This window comes from Rhinoraja longicauda, chromosome 34 (assembly GCF_053455715.1).
Source record: "Rhinoraja longicauda isolate Sanriku21f chromosome 34, sRhiLon1.1, whole genome shotgun sequence".
Lineage (NCBI taxonomy): Eukaryota > Metazoa > Chordata > Chondrichthyes > Rajiformes > Arhynchobatidae > Rhinoraja > Rhinoraja longicauda.
The window spans coordinates 21811878-21835983 of NC_135986.1; the positions used below are offsets into that span (position 1 = coordinate 21811878).

A 24106-nucleotide genomic window follows, 5' to 3' on the forward strand; every position below is an offset into this window, starting at 1 on the left:
AAAAGTTAACAGTCCTAATGGCCTGTGGGAAGAAACTCCGTCTCATCCTCTCCGTTTTCACAGCGTGACAGCGGAGGCGTTTGCCTGACCGTAGCAGCTGGAACAGTCCGTTGCTGGGGTGGTAGGGGTCCCTTATAATCTTGCTTGCTCTCGATCTACACCTCCTGATGTATAGGTCCTGCAGGGGGGCGAATGTAGTTCCCATGGTGCGTTCTGCCGAACGCACTACTCTCTGCAGCGCCTTCCTGTCCTGGGCAGAGCTGTTCCCAAACCAGACTGTGATGTTGCAGGATAGGATGCTCTCTACAGCCCCAGAGTAGAAGCCCCAGAGTAGAAGAACCTCAGAGACACTCTGGGTTTCCTCAGCTGTCTGAGGTGGTAAAGGCGCTGCTTTGCCTTACCCACCAGTGCGGCAATGTGCGTTGTCCATGTCAGATCCTCTTTGATGTGGACTCCCAAGTATTTAAAGCTGCTCACCCTATCCACAGTAGACCCATTTATTTCCAGTGGCGTGTACGTCCTTGGATGTTGAGCCCTTCTAAAGTCCACAATCAGCTCCTTAGTTTTTTTGACATTCAAGACGAGGCTATTGTCCTGACACCAGAGTGCCAGATCAGCCACCTCCTCCCGGTTGGCCTTCTCATCGTGTCGTGTGGATCTTTTAAATTTGTGTCCTTTTAATTTGTGGTCCCTGTGCTGATGGGCACAGTTTCTCATTCATGGAAGAACAGAATCATCAGTATTATTATTATTATGATGATGATGATACGTACAGGTATGTAGGTTAATTGACTGGGTAAAATGTAAAAATTGTCCCTAGTGGGTGTAGGATAGTGTTAATGTGCGGGGATCGCTGGGCGGCGCGGACTTGGTGGGCCCGAAAAGGCCTGTTTCCGCGCTGTATATATATGATATGATATGATGATGATGATGATGATGATGATGATTATTATTATTATTATTATTATTATTATTATTATTATTATTATGATGTAAGAAGAATACTGCAGATGCTGGTTTACAGAGGATAGACACAAAATGCTGGTGTAACTCAGCGGGGACAGGCAACATCTCTGGAGAGAAGGAATGGGTCGAGACCCTTCTTCCCACTGAGAGTCAGGGGAGAGGAAAACTAGAGATATGGAACGGTACAAAGAGCATGTTCTTATGCTAGCAATGCTAGATTGCTCTTGCATAGTATGTATTTTCTGGTGAAGGGCCACATTGCATCATTCCATGCTGTAGTCTTATGTGAGTCTGAAAATGGCCAAAATAAGCCTTTCTGCAGTTTAACAGAATAGAAATGATCCCACGGCCAACATTGGACCATTGTGGGCTCCACCTTTCCTGGATTATTGTTGCTTTTTGCATATCTTCCATTCACTTGTCCTGTATCTCTTGTTTCCCTCTCCCCTGACTCTCAGTCTGAAGAAGGGTCTCGACCCGAGACGTCACCCATTCCTTCTCTCCAGACTTCTGTGGAATTCTCTGCCTCAGAAGGCAGTGGAGGCCAATTCTCTGAATGCATTCAAGAGAGAGCGAGATAGAGCTCTTCAAGATAGCGGAGTCAGGGGGTATTGGGAGAAGGCAGGAACGGGCTACTGATTGAGAATGATCAGCCATGATCACATTGAATGGTGGTGCTGGCTCGAAGGGCCGAATGGCCCCCTCCTGCACCTATTGGCTATTGTCTATTGTCCAGAGATGCTGCCTGACCCGCTGAGTTACTCCGGCATTTTGTGCCTACCTTTGGTGTAAACCAGCATTTGCAGTTTCTTCCCTCACATAAAATAATGTAAAGATTAAATAAAATAAAGATTCTTTGTGCATGCTTGTGCCATTCATTTTAATTTGTCCAGTTATAGAAAAGCTGTTACCCCAGCTGTCCTTGACTGCAGTGCCACCAGATACAGGAGATGCTCATTTAAATGATCGGCTCGTCTCCTCACCATTCAAGTTGACATTTGAGGTATGAACAAAGCCATAGACTCCCCAAAGATTAATTATTGCTTCTGCTTGAAGGCGGATGAAGGACAGAATTATGTCAATTTGCATGTTTTTGACGAGGCCAGGAAATATTGTTCACCTCTCAGCGTCTTTAGGGCGGCGCAGTGGCGCAGCGGTAGAGTTGCTGCCTTACAGCGCTCACAGCACCGGCGACCCAGGTTCGATCCTGACTACGGGTGCTTGTCTGTGCGGAGTTTGTACGTTCTCTCCCTGACTGCATGGGTTTTCTCCAAGAATTTCGGTTTCCTCCCACACTCTATAGACGTACAGGTTTGTAGGTTAATTGGCTGGGTGTAAACGTATAAATGATCCCTATCTAATGAGCGGGGATCGCCGGTTGGCGCAGATTCGGTGGGCCGAAGGGCCTGTTTCCGCGCTACATCTCTAAACTCAACTAAACTAAACTAGAGCTGTATGGCTTACTAGGCGATTTCAGTAGGGTAGTTATGATTTAACCACATTTCTGTACATCTGGAAACACTCAGGCCTCGGGTAAGATAAGGAACTTTCCATCCTTGTAAGAAATCAGCCAATAGATGTTTTTTACAATTCGTAGTTTCATGGTCACCACTTCTTTTTATTTTAATTATCAAAAAATTTATTCAATTATTAAAAATAATATTTACAATACAGTAAAACAAAACAGAACCCACCACCATAGTACAAGACAAACAAATATACTAAATGAACTATTATACAACTCTGTTACATTCCTTGTCCAATCCTTGCCCAGCAGTCCTGGAAATCCCCCAGGGTGCCCGTGGGCAGCGCGAGGTCCCTCTCTAACGCTAACCTGGCGCGGACGGACGTAACCCTGGAAAAGGGGCAGGCAGCCGGCTCGGGCAGAGCCCTCTTCCGCCTGACGCCGTGAGGGGTTGGAGAGGCTAGATGCAGGAAGATGTTCCCGATGTTGGGGAAGTTCAGTACCAGGGGTCACAGCTTAAGGATAAGGGGGACGTCTTTTAGGACCGAGATGAGAAAACATTTCTTCACACAGAGAGTGGTGAATCTGTGGAATTCTCTGCCACAGAAGGTAGTTGAGGTCAGTTCATTGGCTATATTTAAGAGGGAGTTAGATGTGGCCCTTGTGGCTAAAGGGATCAGGGGGTATGGAGAGAAGGCAGGTACAGGTTACTGAGCTGGATGATCAGCCATGATCATATTGAATGGCGGTGCAGGCTCGAAGGGCTGAATGGCCTACTCCTGACTACGGGCGCCGTCTGTACGGAGTTTGTACGTTCTCCCCGTGACCTGCGTGGGTTTTCTCCGAGATCTTCGGTTTCCTCCCACACTCCAAAGACGTGCAGGTTTGTAGGTTAATTGACTGGGTAAATGTAAAAATTGTCCCTAGTGTGTGTAGGATAGTGTTAGTGTGCGGGGATCGCTGGGCGGCGCGGATTCGGTGGGCCGAAGGGCCTATTTCCGCGCTGAATCTCTAAATCTAAAAAAATAAATAATCTAAAATGCAATTGTTTAGAATGCACCACCAAAATTGCCAAGTACATTTACTTGTTTTTTATTCTAAGATAATTTATCATTTGAATTGACATTGCCACGGTGGGAACTGAATCCCTGTCTGCAGATTAATCATCCGAATATCGTAAAATTCTGCAGATGTTTGAAATTTGAAATATACTTAAAGTGATAAAAATACAGGTCTCTGTGGGGAGAGAAACAGCATTAAAGTTTCAAATCAACGACCTTTTAAAAGTTCTCTGGTACACTGAGTTTCTATTTATTATCTTAGTTTTTTCTTGATGTTTTTTTTAAGATGCAATAATGTTTAAATTTTAAAGAAGTCAAAATGTCTAGATCAGTCTCAATAAATATCATGTGAAAGATGTGAAATTTTCATTTCACTGCACATTTATGTGTATGTGACAAATAAATGGACTATGGACTATTAATTGTGGATTTTTTGTTAATCCCATTCTCTCTGGCTTTCCTTCTGTTTTCTTTCCCAATTAGATTTCGGAAAGAAGAGGCACTGTTCTGGCACACTGCTTAGTGATCAAACATTTCTTACATCGGATCAGTATTGTCCATCCACAGGTATTTAATTTATGTACAGCAACTGAGTGATGCTGACAAAAATAAAACATTAAAACAAACTGGAGTACACCTGAAATGTCATCACCTCCAGAGAAAGACGTGTGGATAGACACAAAATGGCGGAGCAACTCTGATACGTTCTACTCAGTATCATTCTCTAAAGCACGCATTGAGTGGGAGACCAAAACAACACAGGTCTGGACACAAGATCGCCATTTTAACTCTCTGTGTGTATTTTAGCAAATGCGCAGGCACAGCTTTACCATATTGTTGCATGTATACATCGCATAGCAGCTTTACCATATTGTTGCATGTATATATCACATAAATTAATGATACGTTCTACTCAGTATCATTCTCTAAAGCACGCATTGAGTGGGAGACCAAAACTACACAGGTCTGGACACAAGATCGCCATTTTAACTCTCTCTGTGTATTTTAGCAAATACGCAGGCACAGCTTTACCATATTGTTGCGTGTATACATCGCATAGCAGCTTTACCATATTGTTGCATGTATACATCACAAACTCAACGGGACCGGCAGCATCTCTGGAGAGAAGGGTTGAGACCTTCCTGAAGAAGTCCTGAGGAATCTGGAGATGGATCTCGACCCGAAACGTCACCCATTCCTTCTCTCCAGAGATGCTGCCGGTCCCGCTGAGTTACTCCAGCTTTTTGTGTCTATCTTCGGTGTAAACCAGTATCTGCAGGTCCTTCCTACACAACAATCTGTCAACCTCTTAAAAATACCCATTGACCTGGCCTCCACAGCCGTGTGCGGCAATGAGGAAAGACATTCTTGCCATAGAGGGAGTACAGAGAAGGTTCACCAGATTGATTCCTGGGATGGCAGGACTTTCATATGTAGAAAGACTGGATAGACTCAGCTTGTACTCGCTGGAATTTAGAAGATTGAGGGGGGATCTTTGTGGAAACTTACAAAATTCTTAAGGGGTTGGACAGGCTAGATGCAGGAAGATTGTTCCCGATGTTGGGGAAGTCCAGAACAAGGGGTCACAGTTTAAGGATAAGGGGGAAGTCTTTTAGGACCGAGATGAGAACGTTTTTTTTCACACAGAGAGTGGTGAATCTGTGGAATTCTCTGCCACAGAAGGTAGTTGAGGCCAGTTCATTGGCTATATTTAAGAGGGAGTTAGATGTGGCCCTTGTGGCTAAAGGGATCAGGGGTATGGAGAGAAGGCAGGTACGGGATACTGAGTTGGATGATCAGTCATGATCATATTATCATATCATATCATATATATACAGCCGGAAACAGGCCTTTTCGGCCCTCCAAGGCCGTGCCGCCCAGTGATCCCCGCACATTAACACTATCCTACACCCACTAGGGACAATTTTTACATTTACCCAGCCAATTAACCTACATACCTGTACGTCTTTGGAGTGTGGGAGGAAACCGAAGATCTCGGAGAAAACCCACGCAGGTCACGGGGAGAACGTACAAACTCCTTACAGTGCAGCACCCGTAGTCAGGATCGAACCTGAGTCTCCGGCGCTGCATTCGCTGTAAAGCAGCAACTCTACCGCTGCGCTACCGTGCCGATATTGAATGGCGGTGCAGGCTCGAAGGGCCTAATGGCCTACTCCTGCACCTATTTTCTATGTTTCTATGAATTTCACAAATTCACCACCCTAATACACCTACATCAAAACAATCCCATTTTACATTAAAAGTATCTAATTGTAAAGTGATTTGGGATGTCCTGATAGGGACATGATAATGGCAAGATTTATTCTTAAATTATGAAAAAGTAAAATAATTTTCTTCCCCTTTAGCTGAAAAACGAATTTCACATCAAAGTGAACGGAGTTCTATTGAATCAAACTTTTGGGTAAGAATATTAATTTATTATCATATTGCTGGAGTATTGCGTAGAATATTATTACAAAAAAATAATATCAAGTAACCAACCAAACGCCTGAAGAGCTTGTAGATTCACCCTTTAGAAGCATCTGCTAGCACTGGTTTAAGGTGAAAGAGGAGGAATCGGTAGATCAGAATCAGAATCAGAATTACCTTTATTTGTCATCCAAAAAACAAGTCTTTTGGACGAGATTTCGTCACCCACAGTTCAACAATAAGAGCAATAAAATAAGCAATTACACAACCACAACCAACACAAAAAAAGAAAGAAAGAAACATCCATCACAGTGAGTCTCCTCCAGTCCCCTCCTCACTGTGATGGAAGGCCAGAATGTCATTTCTCTTCGCCTGCCGTCTTCTCCCGCGGTCAGGCTGTTGAAGTTGCCACGTTCCAGGCCGCGCCGGACGGTGAAAGGTCCGCGGCGGGCCGACCACAACCCCGCGATCTGGTGTGGGCAAAGACGCTGCCGCTGCTGCTGCACGTCGGGGCAGTCGTGGCTCCCGACATTGAAGCCCCCGCCGAGCAGAGAAAAATCCCGCGGCCTATTTCAGGCCGCGCCGGAAGGTGAAATGTCCGCGGCGGGCCGACCCAAGCCCCGCGATCCGGGGAGGGTGAACACGCTGCCGCTGCCGGAGCTCCTGATGTCGGCATCCACGCGGCCCGCGCTGAAGCCTCCGAAGGCGAGTCGCAGCCGCTCCCGCAGCCTCCGAAGACAGCCGGCTCCGCTGATGGTGAGTCCGGTCCGTGGGCTCTGCGAACCAGAGCCCCAAGTGGTCCCGGGTGGAGGCCGCCAGCTCCAGGAGTTTGGCCGATGGTAGACCACAGCAGGAACGGAGACACCACCCAGAAAACAAAGGTCGGGTCTCCGTTTTATAATTTACAATTTTACAGTCCCCTCCCCCCCCCCCCCCCCCCACACACACACACATAGTGCACAACCACAAAAAACACGACATCACATCTACAATTAAGACAAAAAAACAACAAAAAACACAAAGACAAACGGACCGCAGGTAAGCCGCAGCTGCTAAGGCAGCGCCGCCATTTTGGATGAGGGGTAAGTATTTCTCACAGAGGGTGTGAAGATTTGGAACAAGTGTCAGAGGAGGTAGTGAAGGCCAGTATGATTGCAATGCTTAAAAGGCAGTGGGGCAGGTTCTTGAATAGAAAAGGAGTAGAGGGATACAGGTCTAACATGGGCCAACGCAATTAGCTTGATCAGTCTGAAGAAGGGTCTCGACCCGAAACGTCACCCATTCCTTCTCTCCTGAGATGCTGCCTGACCTGCTGAGTTACTCCAGCATTTTGTGAAATAAATACCTTTGATTTGTACCAGCATCTGCAGTTATTTTCTTACACAACCTCGTGAGCCGATGACTCAGAACAAACCGTAACCATTGTACAACAAACAAAACCAATTTGCTCAATAAACAAAGACTACTTAAAGACCATTAAACTATAAGCCATCACAATTTATCACTTCAAAAACAAGGTCATTTTAGGAAAAGTGCAATGAGTAGAGCATAAATTAAACCAGGAATCTGCAAAGAAGATTTATGAGAATGTTGCCAGGGTTTGACTGCCCTGATACAGTAAACCCTCGTTTTAACCAACCTTTTTATAACAGACCGGTTATCGCAGACTGACCTGCTGACCTTCATCGCCAGGACAGACTGCCGACACCACACGTGGCCCTAGGGTTGCCAACTGTCCCGTATTAGTATTTTGGGCTAAATTGGTTTGTCCCTTATGGGACCACCCTTGTCCTGTATTAGGCCCGGACGGCGCTGTAGGCCTGGACACTGTAGGCCTGGACACTGTAGGCCTGGGCACTGTAGGCCCGGGCACTGTAGGTCTGGACACTGTAAGCCCGGACACTGTATGCCCGGACACTGTAGGCCCGGATTCTGTAGCCCAGGGGGCGCTGTAGTCCCAGACAGTCTAGGCATGGGCGCCGCCCAACGGAGGTTGCATAGCAACCCGCCTCCTGGCCTGGAGGTGCGTCATTAGTGGAGCAGGAGCACGTGGCCACTGGCTGGGCGAGGTCACGTGTGGGGGGCGGGGCGGTGACGTCACCCTTTGTCCCTTATTTGGGAGTGAGGAAGTTGGCAACCCTACCTGGCCCCCACAGTTTCCAGGCCGCCCCTGCTATCGCTACCACTGACCCTTACCTGCACTCCAGCCGCCCGCAGGCAGCGACAAATGACTCAATCAATCCTCGCCTCTTCCCAGGCAGCCCACAGGCCCAGGCCGCCAACTCACCCAGTTTCCAGGCCCAGTTCCTGACCAAGAGTCTGAAGAAGGGTCTCGAGGAACTTCACCTATCCATGTTCTCCAGAGATGCTATCTGATCTGCTGAGTTACTCCAGCACTTTTGTGTAATAACCAGCAACTCCAGTTGTTTGTTTCTACTACTTATACAATGATAATCCCTTACTTGGTTATAGCGGACAATCAACAACAACAGACACCCTCCCCTCCCCTGGTACATTGTAACGAGGGTGGTCATGCTAGGACTTTATTCCTTGGAGCATAGGAAAGTAAAAGACTGAGGTGTATATAAATAGATGTATATAAAATCATGATGGGCATAGATAAGTGAATGCACATAATCTTTTTGTCAGGAAAAGGGAATGAAAAACCAGAGGGCATAGTTTTAAAGTTAGAGAGGGGAAAGATTTAAAAGGGATCTGAGGGACTTCTTCACACAGATGATGGTGTGCATATAGAACAGGCTGTTGGAGAAAGTGGTTGAGGCAGCTATAATAAGAAAATGTTAAAGAATTTGATCAGGTACAGGTCAAGTCAAGTCAAGTCAATTTTATTTGTATAGCACATTTACAAACAACCCACGTTGACCAAAGTGCTGTACATCAGTTCAGGTACGAAGAACGGACATACAATAGACAATAGACAATAGGTGCAGGAGTAGGCCATTCAGCCCTTCGAGCCAGCACCGCCATTCAATGCGATCATGGCTGATCACTCTCAATCAGTACCCCGTTCCTGCCTTCTCCCCATACCCCCTCACTCCGCTATCCTTAAGAGCTCTATCCAGCTCTCTCTTGAAAGCATCCAACGAACTGGCCTCCACTGCCTTCTGAGGCAGAGAATTCCACACCTTCACCACTCTCCGACTGAAAAAGTTCTTCCTCATCTCCGTTCTAAATGGCCTACCCCTTATTCTTAAACTGTGGCCCCTTGTTCTGGACTCCCCCAACATTGGGAACATGTTTCCTGCCTCTAATGTGTCCAATCCCCTAATTATCTTATATGTTTCAATAAGATCCCCCCTCATCCTTCTAAATTCCAGTGTATACAAGCCTAATTGCTCCAGCCTTTCAACATACGACAGTCCCGCCATTCCGGGAATTAACCTAGTGAACCTACACTGTACGCCCTCCATAGCAAGAATATCCTTCCTCAAATTTGGAGACCAAAACTGCACACAGTACTCCAGGTGCGGTCTCACCAGGGCCCGGTACAACTGTAGAAGGACCTCTTTGCTCCTATACTCAACTCCTCTTGTTACGAAGGCCAACATTCCATTGGCTTTCTTCACTGCCTGCTGTACCTGCATGCTTCCTTTCATTGACTGATGCACTAGGACACCCAGATCTCATTGAACTCCCCCTCCTCCTAACTTGACACCATTCAGATAATAATCTGCCTTTCTATTCTTACTTCCAAAGTGAATAACCTCACACTTATCTACATTAAACTGCATCTGCCATGTATCCGCCCACTCACACAACCTGTCCAAGTCACCCTGCAGCCTTATTGCATCTTCCTCACAATTCACACTACCCCCCAGCTTAGTATCATCTGCAAATTTGCTAATGGTACTTTTAATCCCTTCGTCTAAGTCATTAATGTATGTCGTAAATAGCTGGGGTCCCAGCACCGAACCTTGCGGTACCCCACTGGTCACTGCCTGCCATTCCGAAAGGGACCCATTTATCCCCACTCTTTGCTTTCTGTCTGTCAACCAATTTTCTATCCATGTCAGTACCCTACCCCCAATACCATGTGCCCTAGTTTTGCCCACTAATCTCCTATGTGGGACCTTGTCGAAGGCTTTCTGAAAGTCGAGGTACACCACATCCACTGACTCTCCCCTGTCAATTTTCCTAGTTACATCCTCAAAAAATTCCAGTAGATTTGTCAAGCATGATTTCCCCTTCGTAAATCCATGCTGACTCGGAATGATCCTGTTACTGCTATCCAAATGCTCAGCAATTTCGTCTTTTATAATTGACTCCAGCATCTTCCCCACCACTGATGTCAGACTAACTGGTCTATAATTACCCGTTTTCTCTCTCCCTCCTTTCTTAAAAAGTGGGATAACATTTGCTATCCTCCAATCCACAGGAACTGATCCTGAATCTATAGAACATTGAAAAATGATCTCCAATGCTTCCACTATTTCTAGAGCCACCTCCTTAAGTACCCTGGGATGCAGACCATCAGGCCCTGGGGATTTATCAGCCTTCAGTCCCATCAGTCTACCCAAAACCATTTCCTGCCTAATGTGGATTTCCTTCAGTTCCTCCATCACCCTAGGTTCTCCGGCCCCTAGAACATTTGGGAGATTGTGTGTATCTTCCTCAGTGAAGACAGATCCAAAGTAACGGTTTAACTCGTCTGCCATTTCTTTGTTCCCCATAATAAATTCCCTTGCTTCTGTCTTCAAGGGACCCACATTTGCCTTGACTATTTTTTTCCTCTTCACGTACCTAAAAAAACTTTTGCTATCCTCCTTTATATTATTGGCTAGTTTACCCTCGTACCTCATCTTTTCTCCCCGTATTGCCTTTTTAGTTAACTTTTGTTGCTCTTTAAAAGAGTCCCAATCCTCTGTCTTCCCACTCTTCTTTGCTATGTTATACTTCCTCTCCTTAATTTTTATGCTGTCCCTGACTTCCCTTGTCAGCCACAGGTGTCTCTTACTCCCCTTAGAGTCTTTCCACCTCTTTGGAATAAATTGATCCTGCAACCTCTGCATTATTCCCAGGAATACCTGCCATTGCTGTTCTACCGTCTTCCCTGCTAGGGCCTCCTTCCAGTCAATTTTGGTCAGCTCCTGCCTCATGCCTCTGTAATCCCCTTTGCTATACTGTAATACTGACACTTCCGATTTTCCCTTCTGCCTTTCCATTTGCAGAGTAAAACTTATCATGTTGTGATCACTGCCTCCTAATGGCTCTTTTACCTCTAGTCCCCTTATCAGATCAGGATCATTACACAACACTAAATCCAGAATTGCCTTCTCCCTGGTAGGCTCCAGTACAAGCTGTTCTAAGAATCCATCTCGAAGGCACTCTACATACTCTCTTTCCTGGGGTCCATTTCCAACCTGATTTTCCCAGTCTACCTGCATGTTGAAATCTCCCATAACCACCGTAGCATTACATTTTTGACACGCCAATTTTATCTCCTGATTCAACTTGCACCCTATGTCGAGGCTACTGTTTGGGGGCCTATAGATAACTCCCATTAGGGTCTTTTTACCCTTACAATTTCTCATTTCTATCCATACTGATTCAACATCTCCTGATTCTATGTCACCCCTTGCAAGGGAATGAATATCATTCCTTACCATCAGAGCAACCCCACCCCCTCTGCCCACCTGTCTGTCTTTTCTATACGTTGTGTACCCCTGAATATTCAGTTCCCAGCCCTGGTCCTCTTGTAGCCATGTCTCAGTGATCCCTACAACATCATACTTGCCCATGGCTAACTGAGCCTCAAGCTCATCCACTTTATTTTTTATACTACGCGCATTTAAGTACAACACTTTAACTTCTGTATTTACCTCCCCTCTCACATCGGTCACAATTGGCCCTGCCCTTAATTTCTTTTCCTCTCTAGAACTTCTGTTCCCATTCTTCCGAGAGTCTTTTGCAATATCTCCTGTATTCCCTTTTACCTCATCTTCATATTCACAATTTGTTAACCCCTCCCCCCCACTACTTAGTTTAAAGCCACAGGTGTCACACTAGCAAACCTGCCTGCCAGAATGTTTGTCCCCCTGCTGTTAAGATGTAACCCGTCCCTTTTGTACAAGTCACCCCTAGCCCAGAAGAGATCCCAGTGGTCCAGAAATCTAAATCCCTGCTCTCTGCACCAGCCCCTCAGCCATAAATTCATACCCTCTATCTCTCTGTTCCTGGCCTCACCAGCACGAGGTACCGGTAGCAGTCCAGAGATAACCACCTTCGACGTCCTACTTCTCAGTGTTTTTCCCAACTCTCTAAACTCCCGCTATAGCAACTCCTTCCTCTTCCGCCCGACGTCATTCGTGCCCACGTGCACAACGACTTCAGGTTGATCGCCTTCCCTCACTAGGATTTTCTGAAGCCGGTCCGTGATGTGTTGAACCCTGGCACCAGGGAGGCAACAGACCATCCTCAAGTCCCTCCTGCTGCCACAGAATCTTCTGTCCGTCCCTCGGACTATGGAGTCACCGACCATTACGGCTCTTCCTGACTTCAGTCTCCCCTGTCGAGTATCCTTGCCAACAGGTCCGCCACTCGGACTGGAAACGTCTTCTGCCCCGACAGTTCCCAAGAGGGAACCCGCAGGCATTGCCACTTTCATTTCACTGCACATCGAGTATGTGTATGTGACAAATAAATTTGACTTGACTTGACTTGACTTGGTATACCTATTGGCAATAGGCACAGCCACTGGGGTCTCCTGTAGTCCTCGTCCACTCCCCCCTGAAACAGTCTCCCACCTTCGCTCGACCTGGACCCTTGGTGTGACAGCCTCACAATAGGTCCTGTCGAGGAAACTCTCGCATTCCCGGATGGCCCTGAGGTCATCCAACTGCCTCTCCAACTCCACCACACGTCCCTTCAGGAGCTGCACCTGGACACAGTTCTTGCAGGTGTAGCTCCCAGAAGCTCCAGCGACGTCCCTGTCTTCCCACATCCTGCAGGAAACACACTGCACCAACTTTTCCGCCATTACCTTGTGCCTATAACCAGTTCTGGCTTAAAACAATTGTATCCTCCTCACCTAAGACTCGCAGCCAAAGACTCGCACTTCCCTCACTGGGCTGCACCCTTTTGCAAGTCTTGCTTATATCACCAATTAAATTGCCTGATTGTCCAATTTACCTGACTTCTCACTTAAATTAACACTTACTTTTCTTCTCAGCCAACGGGCGTCCTTGCTCTGCTCCCGGACTTTTCAAATGGCACACAAACATAACAGCACGTACATAACCAGTTCACAGCGCCCCCTCAGAGGGCCTCAAACGCTAGGGGGTAGAAATAGGTTTTGAGCCTGGACTTGAAGGAGTCGATGGAGGAGGGTGCAGCAGTAGAGTTGCTGCCTTACAGCGCCAGAGACCCGGCTTCGATCCTAGCTACGGCTGTTATCCACAGGGAGTTTGTACATTCTCCCCGTGATCACGTGGGTTTTCCCTGGACGTTCCGGTGTTTCCTCCCACATTCCAAAGACGAGCAGATTTGTAGGTTAATTGGCTTCTGTAATTAGCCCCGATTATGTAGGATGTGAAATTGGGATGACATCGAACTAGTGCTCAGATGATCGTTGGTTGGCGTGGACTAGGTGGGCCGAAGGGCCTGCTTCCACGCCAATGTTCCTAAACTGAACAAAGGTAAAAGATACATGGATAGAAAGGTTTGCAGAGGGATATTGGCTGAACACAGGCACATGGGATTAGGCTACATGGACAATTCCTTCCATCCCACAAATCCTGCTTGACTCTCTGAGTTCCTCTAACATATTCAGTCTGAAGAACGGTCTCGACCCGAAACGTCACCCATTCCATCTCTCCCGAGTCAGTCTGAAGAAGGGTCTCGACCCGAAACTTCACCCATTCCTTCTCTCCCGAGTCAGTCTGAAGAAGGGTCTCGACCCGAAACTTCACCCATTCCTTCTCTCCCGAGTCAGTCTGAAGAAGAGTCTCGACCCGAAACGTCACCCATTCCTTCTCTCCCGAGTCAGTCTGAAGAAGGGTATCGACCCGAAACACCACCCATTCTTTCTCTCCCGAGTCAGTCTGAAGAAGGGTCTTGCCCCGAAACGTCACCCATTCCTTCCCTCCCGAGACGCTGCCTGACCCGCTGAGTAACTCCAGCATTTGTTGTCTACCTTCCTCTAACATATTGTTTGATGCACCGGATTCCAGCAGTGCAGTCTTATGTGTCTCCAGTAACCACACTTAATTTTCTTTAGGAATGAGAAACAAGAGAAGTTTTGCATCAATGGACAATCTATACTTTGTGGCAGTGGTCATTATGTCATGTGAGTGTGAAGTATTGGCATGCCTGGATCTTAATTTTAGTGCTCCAAAATGCGCAAATCACCCAAATGTTGACAAGATTGCAGGTTGGGTTGCCAACTTCCTCACTCCCAAATACAGGACAAGGTGACGTCACCGCCCCGCGTCCCACGCGACCTCACCCAGCCAGCGGCCGCTGGCTGGGTGAGGTCACGTGGGGCGCAGGCAGGGCGGTGACGTCACCCTTTGTCCCTTCTTTGGGAGTGAGGAAGTTGGCAATCCAACTAATACGGGACAAGGGGCGGTCCCGTAGGGGACAAACCAATTTAGCCCAAAATATGGGATGTCCCGTTTAATGCGGGACAGTTGGCAACCCTGGTTGCAGGGAAGATGTGGGAAAAAAGATTTTTTTTAAATAAACTGTCGGCTTTTTAGTGAGGTAAGACTTAACTATGTAAAGAGGGACCAAAATCAAGTATTGAACATTAAATTCTCCAAATGTAGGTGATCTCTACAAAACCCTCCCATCTCCACTCCCCCCTCACAAAAGGTCTGTAAACTAACGTCACAGTTCACAACTCTGCGTCCATCTTGGGCTCACGCATGTTTTTATATCTAGCCTTTAGAGTCATAGAGTGATACAGCATGGAAACAGGCCCCCTCGGCCCAACTTGCCTGCATCGGCCAACAATGTCCCAGCTACACCAGGCCCAGGTTTGGCCAATATCCCTCCAAACCGGTCCTGTTTAACTGTTTCTTAAATGTTGGGATAGTCCTTGCCTCAACTGCCTCCTCTGGCATACACCCATCACCCCTTGTGTGAAAAAGGTTACCCCTCAGGTTCCTATTAAACATTTTTCCCTTCACCTTCGACTTATGTCCTCTGTGTCGAACAATCTGCCTATTAGGAACCCCGTCACCTGAGGTCATCTGTTGCCGGCCGTGATTTGTCTGCCTCTTTTCGCGTCCTGTTTTTTTCCCCGCTCTCCCTACTCAAGAAGTGTCCTGACCCTAAACGTCACCTGTCCACTTTCACCAGCGATGCTGCCTGTCCTGCTGAGTTACTCCAGCATTTTGTGTCTATCTCGAGTATTGTAAGTCAGGTCGAGCTGGCAGTCTTTCCCAGTGAATCAGGTGGGTTTGTTAAAGCACGTCCGCGCTCTGAAATAACCAACACCGTCGGACACTGATAGTAAAGACACAACTTTATTACGTTAGCGGGAGGGGGAGAGTCACTGTAAGTATGGTCACATACTTGCCAGCTACTCGCGGTCAATTATTTTGTGCACCGGTAGTATATTTATACATGAGTAGTCTGTATATATGACAGTATATATGACTGTCATATGTTGAAAGACTGGAGTGGCTAGGCTTGTATACACTGGAATTTAGAAGGATGAGAGGGGATCTTATCGAAACGTATAAGATTATTAAGGGGTTGGACACGTTAGAGGCAGGAAACGTGTTCCCAATGTTGGGGGAGTCCAGAACCAGGGGCCACAGTTTAAGAATAAGGGGTAGGCCATTTAGAACGGAGATGAGGAAAAACCTTTTCAGTCAGAGAGTTGTAAATCTGTGGAATTCACTGCCTCAGAAGGCAGTGGAGGCCAATTCTCTGAATGCATTCAAGAGAGAGCTAGATAGAGCTCTTAAGGATAGCGGAGTCAGGGGGTATGGGGAGAAGGCAGGAACGGGGTACTGATGGAGAATGATCAGCCATGATCACATTGAATGGTGGTGCTGGCTCGAAGGGCCGAATGGCCTCCTCCTGCACCTATTGTCTATTGTCGATTGCCTAGTCACGGGTCCAGCTAATCACACAATCAGCACATTTCCTCGCCGGTTCTTATTGTCCAGAACAGACTTGTTCTCTGCAGAATACTTGGTATCGTGCCTTTCTCCCTCAGTCACAACACCCTCTGCAGTTCTGCAAAGCAACCTGTTATACTTTAGCTAGCAATTCTAAGCACTTAGGTGATTTTTTAGGCGACTGCCGGCGACTGTCATAGGTCGCCGAAAAAACGGCGACTGGACCCCCCCAGGACAATGTCTACGACAAGCTACAGCAACCTACCACATAGTCGACGTCAAGCCACGGCAATCTACCGACAACCGGCGACACAATCGTCGCGACTTAGGACGTCCACCTACGGCCACGCCTCCGTCATCCTACGACCACGCAGGCGACAAGCTTCAACAACCAAAGTCTACCTATGTCCACCTCGCGACATGCTACGACAATTCACGTCATTTTGGCCTCCGGTTTTGACGTCGGTACCTGTCGCCGGTTGACGTAGGTAGTCGCCAATGGAATTGGCCGAAGTCAGCACCTGGCGACAACCTGGCGACAACCTATGACAGCGCCTACGTCAGATCATTGACGTCAAACCAACAGTCGCTGAAATTTTTTTAACTTTTCAAAATCCAGCGGCGACCAGAAAAACGCTACGACTCTTTGGAGACGACTCACGTCCGTACAGGCGACACCCCGGCGACCGTGTGGCCAAGGCCTAGTCACCTGTAGTCGCCTAAACAAACGCCTAAGTGGGACAGGGGCTTAATAGCAGGCTCACAACATGCAATCTGTACACATTACCTCTTAAACCCCCATCCTCCTCTACAGGTTTTCATGATAACCTGGGAGTTTCTCAGCATCTATTTTCAAAATTACTACCCCTTGAATTAGCAAGCTTATTGAATAAAACCACATAACTTTCAGTCTTTTGGATACTAATTCCTTATCCATTGAGATATAGGAGCACAACCATATATGCAATCAGAAATATCAATAACTAATAATGGCAGAATAAATTTGGAGACCACCTGATAGATTCATTTTCAAGATTGAGAACGTTTGTGAGCTTTGCACAATCACCTTTTGCTCTGCATTCATTAAGGAAAATCATCCGTTACAACTAATGTTCAACGCCATGAACACCGAATTACTATATTTTTGTTTTAGTTTTTAGTTTAGTTTAGTTTATTGTCACGTGTAGTGAAAAGCTTTTTGTAGTGTAAGCAGCGCGGTGGCGCAGCGGTAGAGTTGCAGCGAATGCAATACCGGAGACTCAGGTTCGATCCTGACTACGGGCGCCGTCTGTACGGAGTTTGTACGTTCTCCCCGTGACCTGCGTGGGTTTTCTCCGAGATCTTCGGTTTCCTCCCACACTCCAAAGACGTACAGGTATGTAGGTTAATTGGCTGGGTTAATTTTTTTTTAAAATTAAAAATGTAAAAATTGTCCCTAGTGTGTGTAGGATAGTGTTAATGTGTGGGGATTGCTGGGCGGCGCGGACCCGGTGGGCCGAAGGGCCTGTTTCCGTGCTGTATATCTAAATCTAAAAAATCCAGCAGCGGAGAGACTATCGTCGATTACTATCGAGCCGTCCACAGTGTACAGGTACAGATAAAGGGAATAACGTACAGTGCTAGGTAAAGTCTGGTTACACGTTGTCTGAGTGTCTCCGATGAGGAAGATGGGAGGTCTGGACCGCTCTCTAGTTGTTCAATACCCTTTACGTTGCAGATCATATTTTAATATATTTCTCTTGAACATTCCCCTTCATTGTCTTCCTTTGGTTGCACCCCCAGTTTTATTTTCATTCATGAATTCATGAGGGACAGTTTCATCCCAGCTGTTATCAGGCAACTGAGTCATCCTATCACAACCAGAGAGCAGTCCTGAACTACTATCTACGACGGACTATCCTTGTTCGGACTTTGCTGGCTGTACATAGAAACAGGAGAAAATAGGTGCAGGAGGAGGCTATTTGGCCCTTTGAGCCAGCACCGCCGTTCATTGTGATCACGGCTGATCATCCATAATCAGTAAGCCCCGCCTGCCTTCTCCCCATATCCCTTGATTCTGCCAGCCCCTGGTGCTCTATCTAACTCTCTTTTAAATTCATCCAGTGAATTGGCCTCCACTGCCTTCTGTGGCAGAGAATTCCGCAGGGCGTTCCACAGGGACGTTCACGGTGGCGGCAGCGGTAGAGTTGCTGCCTTACAGCGAATGCAGCGCCGGAGACCCGGGTTCGATCCCAACTATGGGTGCTGTCTGTGCAGAGTTTGTACGTTCTCCCCGTGATCTGCGTGGGTTTTCTCGCAGATCTTCGGTTTCCTCCCACGCTCCAAAGACGTACAGGGTATGTAGGTTAATTGACTTGGTAAATGTTTAAAAAAATTGTCCCTAGTGTGTGTGCGGGGATCGCTCGTCAGCATGGACCCGGTGGGCCGAAGGGCCTGTTTCCGCACTGTATCTCTAAACTAAACTAAATTCACAACCCTCTGGGTGAAAAGGTTTTTTTCTCATTTCAGTTTTAAATGGCTTCCCCATTATTCTTAGACTGTGTGGTCCCTGGTTCTGGACTCCCCCAACATTGGGAACCTGTTTCCTGCATCCAGCACCTTGCACTAAATGTCATTCCCTGCAAGAAAATAACTGCAGATGCTGGTACAAATCAAAAGTATTTATTTCACAAAATGCTGGAGTAACTCAGCAGGTTAGGCAGCATCTCAGGAGAGAAGGAATGGGTGGCGTTTCGGGTCGAGACCCTTCTTCAGACATTTCCTTATCACTATGTATATCTATCTATACACTGTAAACCCCTCGATTGTAATCATGTATTGTCTTTCCGCTGACTGGATAGCAAGCGACAAAAGCTTTACACTGTACCTCGGTACACGTGACAATAAACTAAACTGTAAACTGGAACTGAAATGATCTCAGTAAATACATAATGATGCAAATCAAATACTTACATTAACTTTCTTCCTGAGAAGAGACGAAGGAAGTGCAACTCATCCACATTGCTGCAAACTCCACCCTGTTGCTGGAAAGCCTTTCCCTATGTCCGTTCCCAAACAGCTCGCGGAAGCCGGAGTGTGTGGATTGCTTGAGATATTGTCAATAGCAGCAATCTGTCCGTGCCTTAAGAACTACCCCAACAAACCTGCCAGAATCTCCAACGTATCTGTATCCTTTAGGTAAAAAGAGTATGCAATGAATGTGGACGTAAATGGGAGCTGGTTTTCTTTGTAAAGCGTGTTCCTGTGACACTTTTATTTATTGGTGTGTCATGTCCAGCAAATGTTACACTATCTGTCAGGAGAGGTGCCATCAAGAATGAAGTTTTGCCTTGACATTGAGAAGGGGACTCCTGTTTTTATTTCATCATCATAATCATAATCATACTTTATTAGCCAAGTATGTTTTGCAACAAGTGGGGAATTTCATTTGCCACACGGTCATATCGATAAAAAGCAACAGAACACACAAAATACATTTTAACATGAACATCCACCACAGTGACTCCTCCACATTCCTCACTGTGATGGAAGGCGAAAAAAAGTTCAATCTACTTCCCTTTTTTATTCTCCCGCGGTCGGGGGTCTCGAGCCTTCCGATGACGGGACGATCTTACTCCCGTAGCCGACGATGTTTGGGCCCTCTGAATCGAGGCGATCAAGCTCCTGCATCGAGGGGGGGGGGGGATCTCAGCTCCCCCGCGCCGGGCGATCGGATCCGGGTGGGGGCTGGTCGAAACCTTCTGCGTCGTTTGGAGCTTCCCGACATCGGTCTCAGTCCGAGACTGCGGGCTCCTCGATGGTAAAATCCGCAGGCCGCAGTTGGAGCGTTGATCCCAGGCAAGGGATCTCATGCTCCGATGGTAAGTCCACATCCCCGCGGTGGGGCTCAGAGTCAGTCCCAAGCAAGGCCACCAGCTCCACGATGTTAGGCCACAGTGCGACCGGAGAAACGATGCGGAAAACAATCGCATCTCCGGCAAGGTAAGAAATTGAAAAAAGGTTTCCACCTCCTCCCCGCCCTCCCCCCACATAAAACAAACCAGAGAACATTAACACATACTTTTAAAACACACTAAAAATAACAAAAAAATACGAAAAAGACAGTCTGCGGGCGAGGTTGCCATTGCAGCGCCACCCGGTGGTTTGTATATACAGAGGTTGATACTTCTGTCCAGTGACTCGCTGCCTACAGTGACTGTCTAAATCCCTACTAAATGGACTGTTATCTGGTAGACTCAGCCTCAGCCACCATATTATTGAACGCCCGAGCAAGCTTTAAGGCCTACCCTACTCCTTGTTTAATCATGTTTATGTTTTTGAGATAATCACTTTTACAGTCTGTGCTTCCTGTATGGAATAAGTTCATAATTTCATAAGCGATAGGAGCAGAATTAGACCATTTGGCCCATCAAGTCTACTCCGCCATTCAATCATGGCTGGCCTATCTTTCCCTCTCAACACCATTCTCCTGCCTTTTCTCCATAACCCCTGACGCAGGTACTTATCAAGAATCTATCTGTCCCTGCCTTAAAAACATCCACTGATTTGGCCTCCACAGCCGCCTTTGGCAATGAATTCCACAGATTCACCAACCTCTGACTAAAGCAATCCCTCCTCATCTCCTTCCTAAAGGAACGCCCTTTAATTCTGAGGCTGTGACCTCTGGTCCCAGACTCTCCCACGAGTGGAAACATCCTCTCCACATCCACTCGATCCAGGCCTTTCACTATTCGGTAAGTTTCGACGAGGTCGCAATGGTACATAATGAACCGGAAAATTATTATCTGATGAATGATCCCCACATTGTAAATCCACAAAGGTTTCCGCGGGTCACTGAGAACGAGAGATGTATGTGCAATGTTGATATTTGCTTAAACCGAATGGCACTCCTTAACTTGGCACATCTATTTATATATGGACCTGCTGACCTGCCCTTATCATTCAAGGATGGTAAATGTTCCTTGTCATTCTTTACGGATCCATCCCATCTGGGAGACTGGAAGCAATATGAACAGTGTCTGATTCAAAACACTGACCAGACGATGGTGGAAGGAAAGTTTACCTTGTTTGCTTATTTGTTTATCTAAAGGTGACATATAGGATTATTAAGGGATTGGACACGTTAGAGGCAGGAAACATGTTCCCAATGTTGGGGGGCGTCCAGAACCAGAGGCCACAGTTTAAGAATAAGCAGTAGGCCATTTAGAACGGAGATGAGGAACAACTTTTTCATTCAGAGAGTTGTAAATCTGTGGAACTCTCTGCCTCAGAACTCTCTGCCTCTGGATGCTTTCAAGAGAGAGCTAGATAGAGCTCTTAAAGATAGCGGAGTCAGGGGGTATGGGGAGAGAGCAGGAACGGGATACTGATTGTGAATGATCAGCCATGATCACATTGAATGGCAGAGGTGGCTCGAGGGGCCGAATGGCCTATTCCTGCACCTATTGTCGATTGTCTATTGTCGATTATCCTTGGCTGATAAAGTTTGAAAGGAGACTTAATGGAGACTAGAATGGGGTGGAATCGTTGGGTCTAAATCTATTGTCTATTGTCTATTGTCATTTGAAACGTCACCCGTTCCTGCTCTCCAAAGATGCTGCCTGTCCCGCTGAGTTACTCCAGTATTTGGTGTCCGTCTTCGGCTTAAACCAGCATTTGCAGTCATTTCCTACATATATCACTATTAAGATCAAAATAATGGTTTGGCATTTATAACGCAGTTAGATTTTCAGAGCGTTTTCTTTTTGTTTTCAGCACCATCCCTCCCAGCAGTTTCTCTTGCACCGCTCCGGGGGATGTGCAGAAATTTAACTTTTATGGAGCAAACGTTAACCTTTTCTCCTGCGGAGTTTTCCCTTTGACGTTATCTCACTCTTGCGTAAAAGGACCGCGTGTCGATTCGAAGCCGACGATTGATTTAAAAATTATTTCACTCTTGTGCCATCACGTCCCAAGGCGATCAGACGCACAGCTGGGCTACACATGTTTTCTCTCGGCAGACCATAAAATCTGGGTGATCTTTATTCCTCTCAGGAGGTCAGTCCGCTTGGTTTAAATAAGCTGACCACACAGCCCAGGAATGAAACTTGAACCATGCTTCATTTGCAGAGGCCACCTACTTAGTGAATAAGGGCATTTATAAAAAGGAAATATATATGAAGCCTTAATAAATTACCCATACATCATGTCCGACAGGCAGACAGTTTCCCTGGGGTCTAATTTTGAATGAAACGCAATGACACTCACTCAGGCTGCTGGCTTTTCTGCAAATATTCAGCAGACACATAAAGAAAATCAATATGTGCTGGTGCCGTTTAACAATAACGACCATCACTCATCAAGCTAGTTTTGTAGGAAAATTTGTAGGCGGCACGGTGGCGCAGCGGTAGAGTGGCTGCCTTACAGCGAATGCAGCGCCGGAGACTCAGGTTCGATCCTGACTACAGGCGCCGTCTGTACGGAGTTTGTACGTTCTCCCCGTGACCTGCGTGGGTTTTCTCCGAGATCTTCATTTCCTCCCACACTCCAAAGACGTACAGGTTTGTAGGTTAATTGGCTGGGCAAATGTAAAAATTGTCCCTAATGGGTGTAGGATAGTGTTAATGTGCGGGGATCGCTGGGCGGCGCGGACCCGGTGGGCCGAAGGGCCTGTTTCTGCGCTGTATCTCTAAATCTAAAAAAAAATCTAAAATAACTGCAGATGCTGGTACAAATCGAAGGTATCACAAAAAGCTGGAGTAACTCAGCGGGTCAGGCAGCATCTCGGAAGAGAATGACATTTTGGGTCAAGACCCTTCTTCAGACTGATGTCAGGGGAGGGGGGGGGCGGGACAAAGGAAGTAGTTGGAGACAAGAAAACTGGGAGAACTGGGAAGGGGGAGGGGAAAGAGAGGGACAGAGGAGCTATCTAAAGTTAGAGGTCAGTGTTCATACCGCTGGGGTGTAAGCTGCCCAAGCGAAATATGAGGTGCTGTTCCTCCAATTTGCGGTGGGCCTCACTATGACAATGGAGGAGGCCAATGACAGAAAGGGCAGACTGGGAGTGGGAGGGGGAGTTGAAGTGCTGAGCCACCGGGAGATCAGGTTGGTTAAGGCGGACTGAGCGACTGATCAAGTTAGTTTTGTTAACTTTTGCACAGCGATAAAACAGTCCATTCAATCACCTTGACTTTTGTTTGTATTTGTGATTAGCTTTGCTTTGGTCAACATATTCCACGAATACTAATTTAATTAATTTAAAATCGTTGAGAACATTAGCGATGCAGTGGTGCTGGTTTCCGGCGGGCACTGTGACGGACGCCCCACACATCTCTGTAGACACAAAATGCCGGAGTAACTCAGCGGGTCAGGCAGCATCTCGGGAGAGAAGGAATGGGCAACGTTTCGGGTCGAGACCCTTCTTCAGACTGATGTCAGGGGAGGGGGCGGGACAAAGATAGAATGTAGCAGGAGACAGGAAGACTAGTGGGAGAACTGGGAAGGGGGAGGAGAAAGAGGAACTATCTGAAGTTAGAGAAGTCAATGTTCATACCGCTGGGGTGTAAGCTGCCCAAGCGAAATATGAAGTGCTGTTCCTCCAATTTGCGCTGGGCCTCACTCCGACAATGGAGGAGGCCCAGGACAGAAAGGTAAGATTGGGAATGGGAGGGGGAGTTGAAGTGCTGAGCCACCGGGAGATCAGGTTGGTTAAGGCGGACTGAGCGAAGGTGTTGAGCCACCGGGAGTATGCCTTGAAGTATACCCATATTAAAAGCTAATATCTGCATCATAGGATGAAAGAAATTGGTAAGCACATTTTAGAAGCCAATTGCACTTTATATCTCTGCATTGTGTTATAGGGTTAGCCAGCCCAGATATCAGTTACCTTGTTTCATCAGTACTGGAAGATGGCCAGTCCGAAGACTCTGAAACTCAGGAGCAGATGATCCTTCTTTTCCTCTTCATTAAATACCAGGACGACTTTCACTCGGAGCTGGTGGATATAATTGGTATTATTGAACTTTTAGTTAAGTTTGGTTTAGAGATACAGCGCGGAAACAGGCCCTTTCGGCCTACCAGGTCCGCGCCGACCAGCGATCCCCGCACACTAACAC

The 24106-nt window shown here is 46.9% G+C and overlaps 1 long non-coding RNA gene across 1 annotated transcript; it reads left to right on the forward strand.

Moving 5' to 3' along the window:
• Positions 1-1862: 1862 nt before the first annotated feature.
• Positions 1863-19105, forward strand: LOC144609403 (uncharacterized). The gene is made up of 4 exons (XR_013549312.1): positions 1863-1969; positions 3976-4059; positions 5859-5914; positions 18987-19105. It is a non-coding gene; the product is annotated as an uncharacterized LOC144609403 (long non-coding RNA).
• Positions 19106-24106: the final 5001 nt, after the last annotated feature.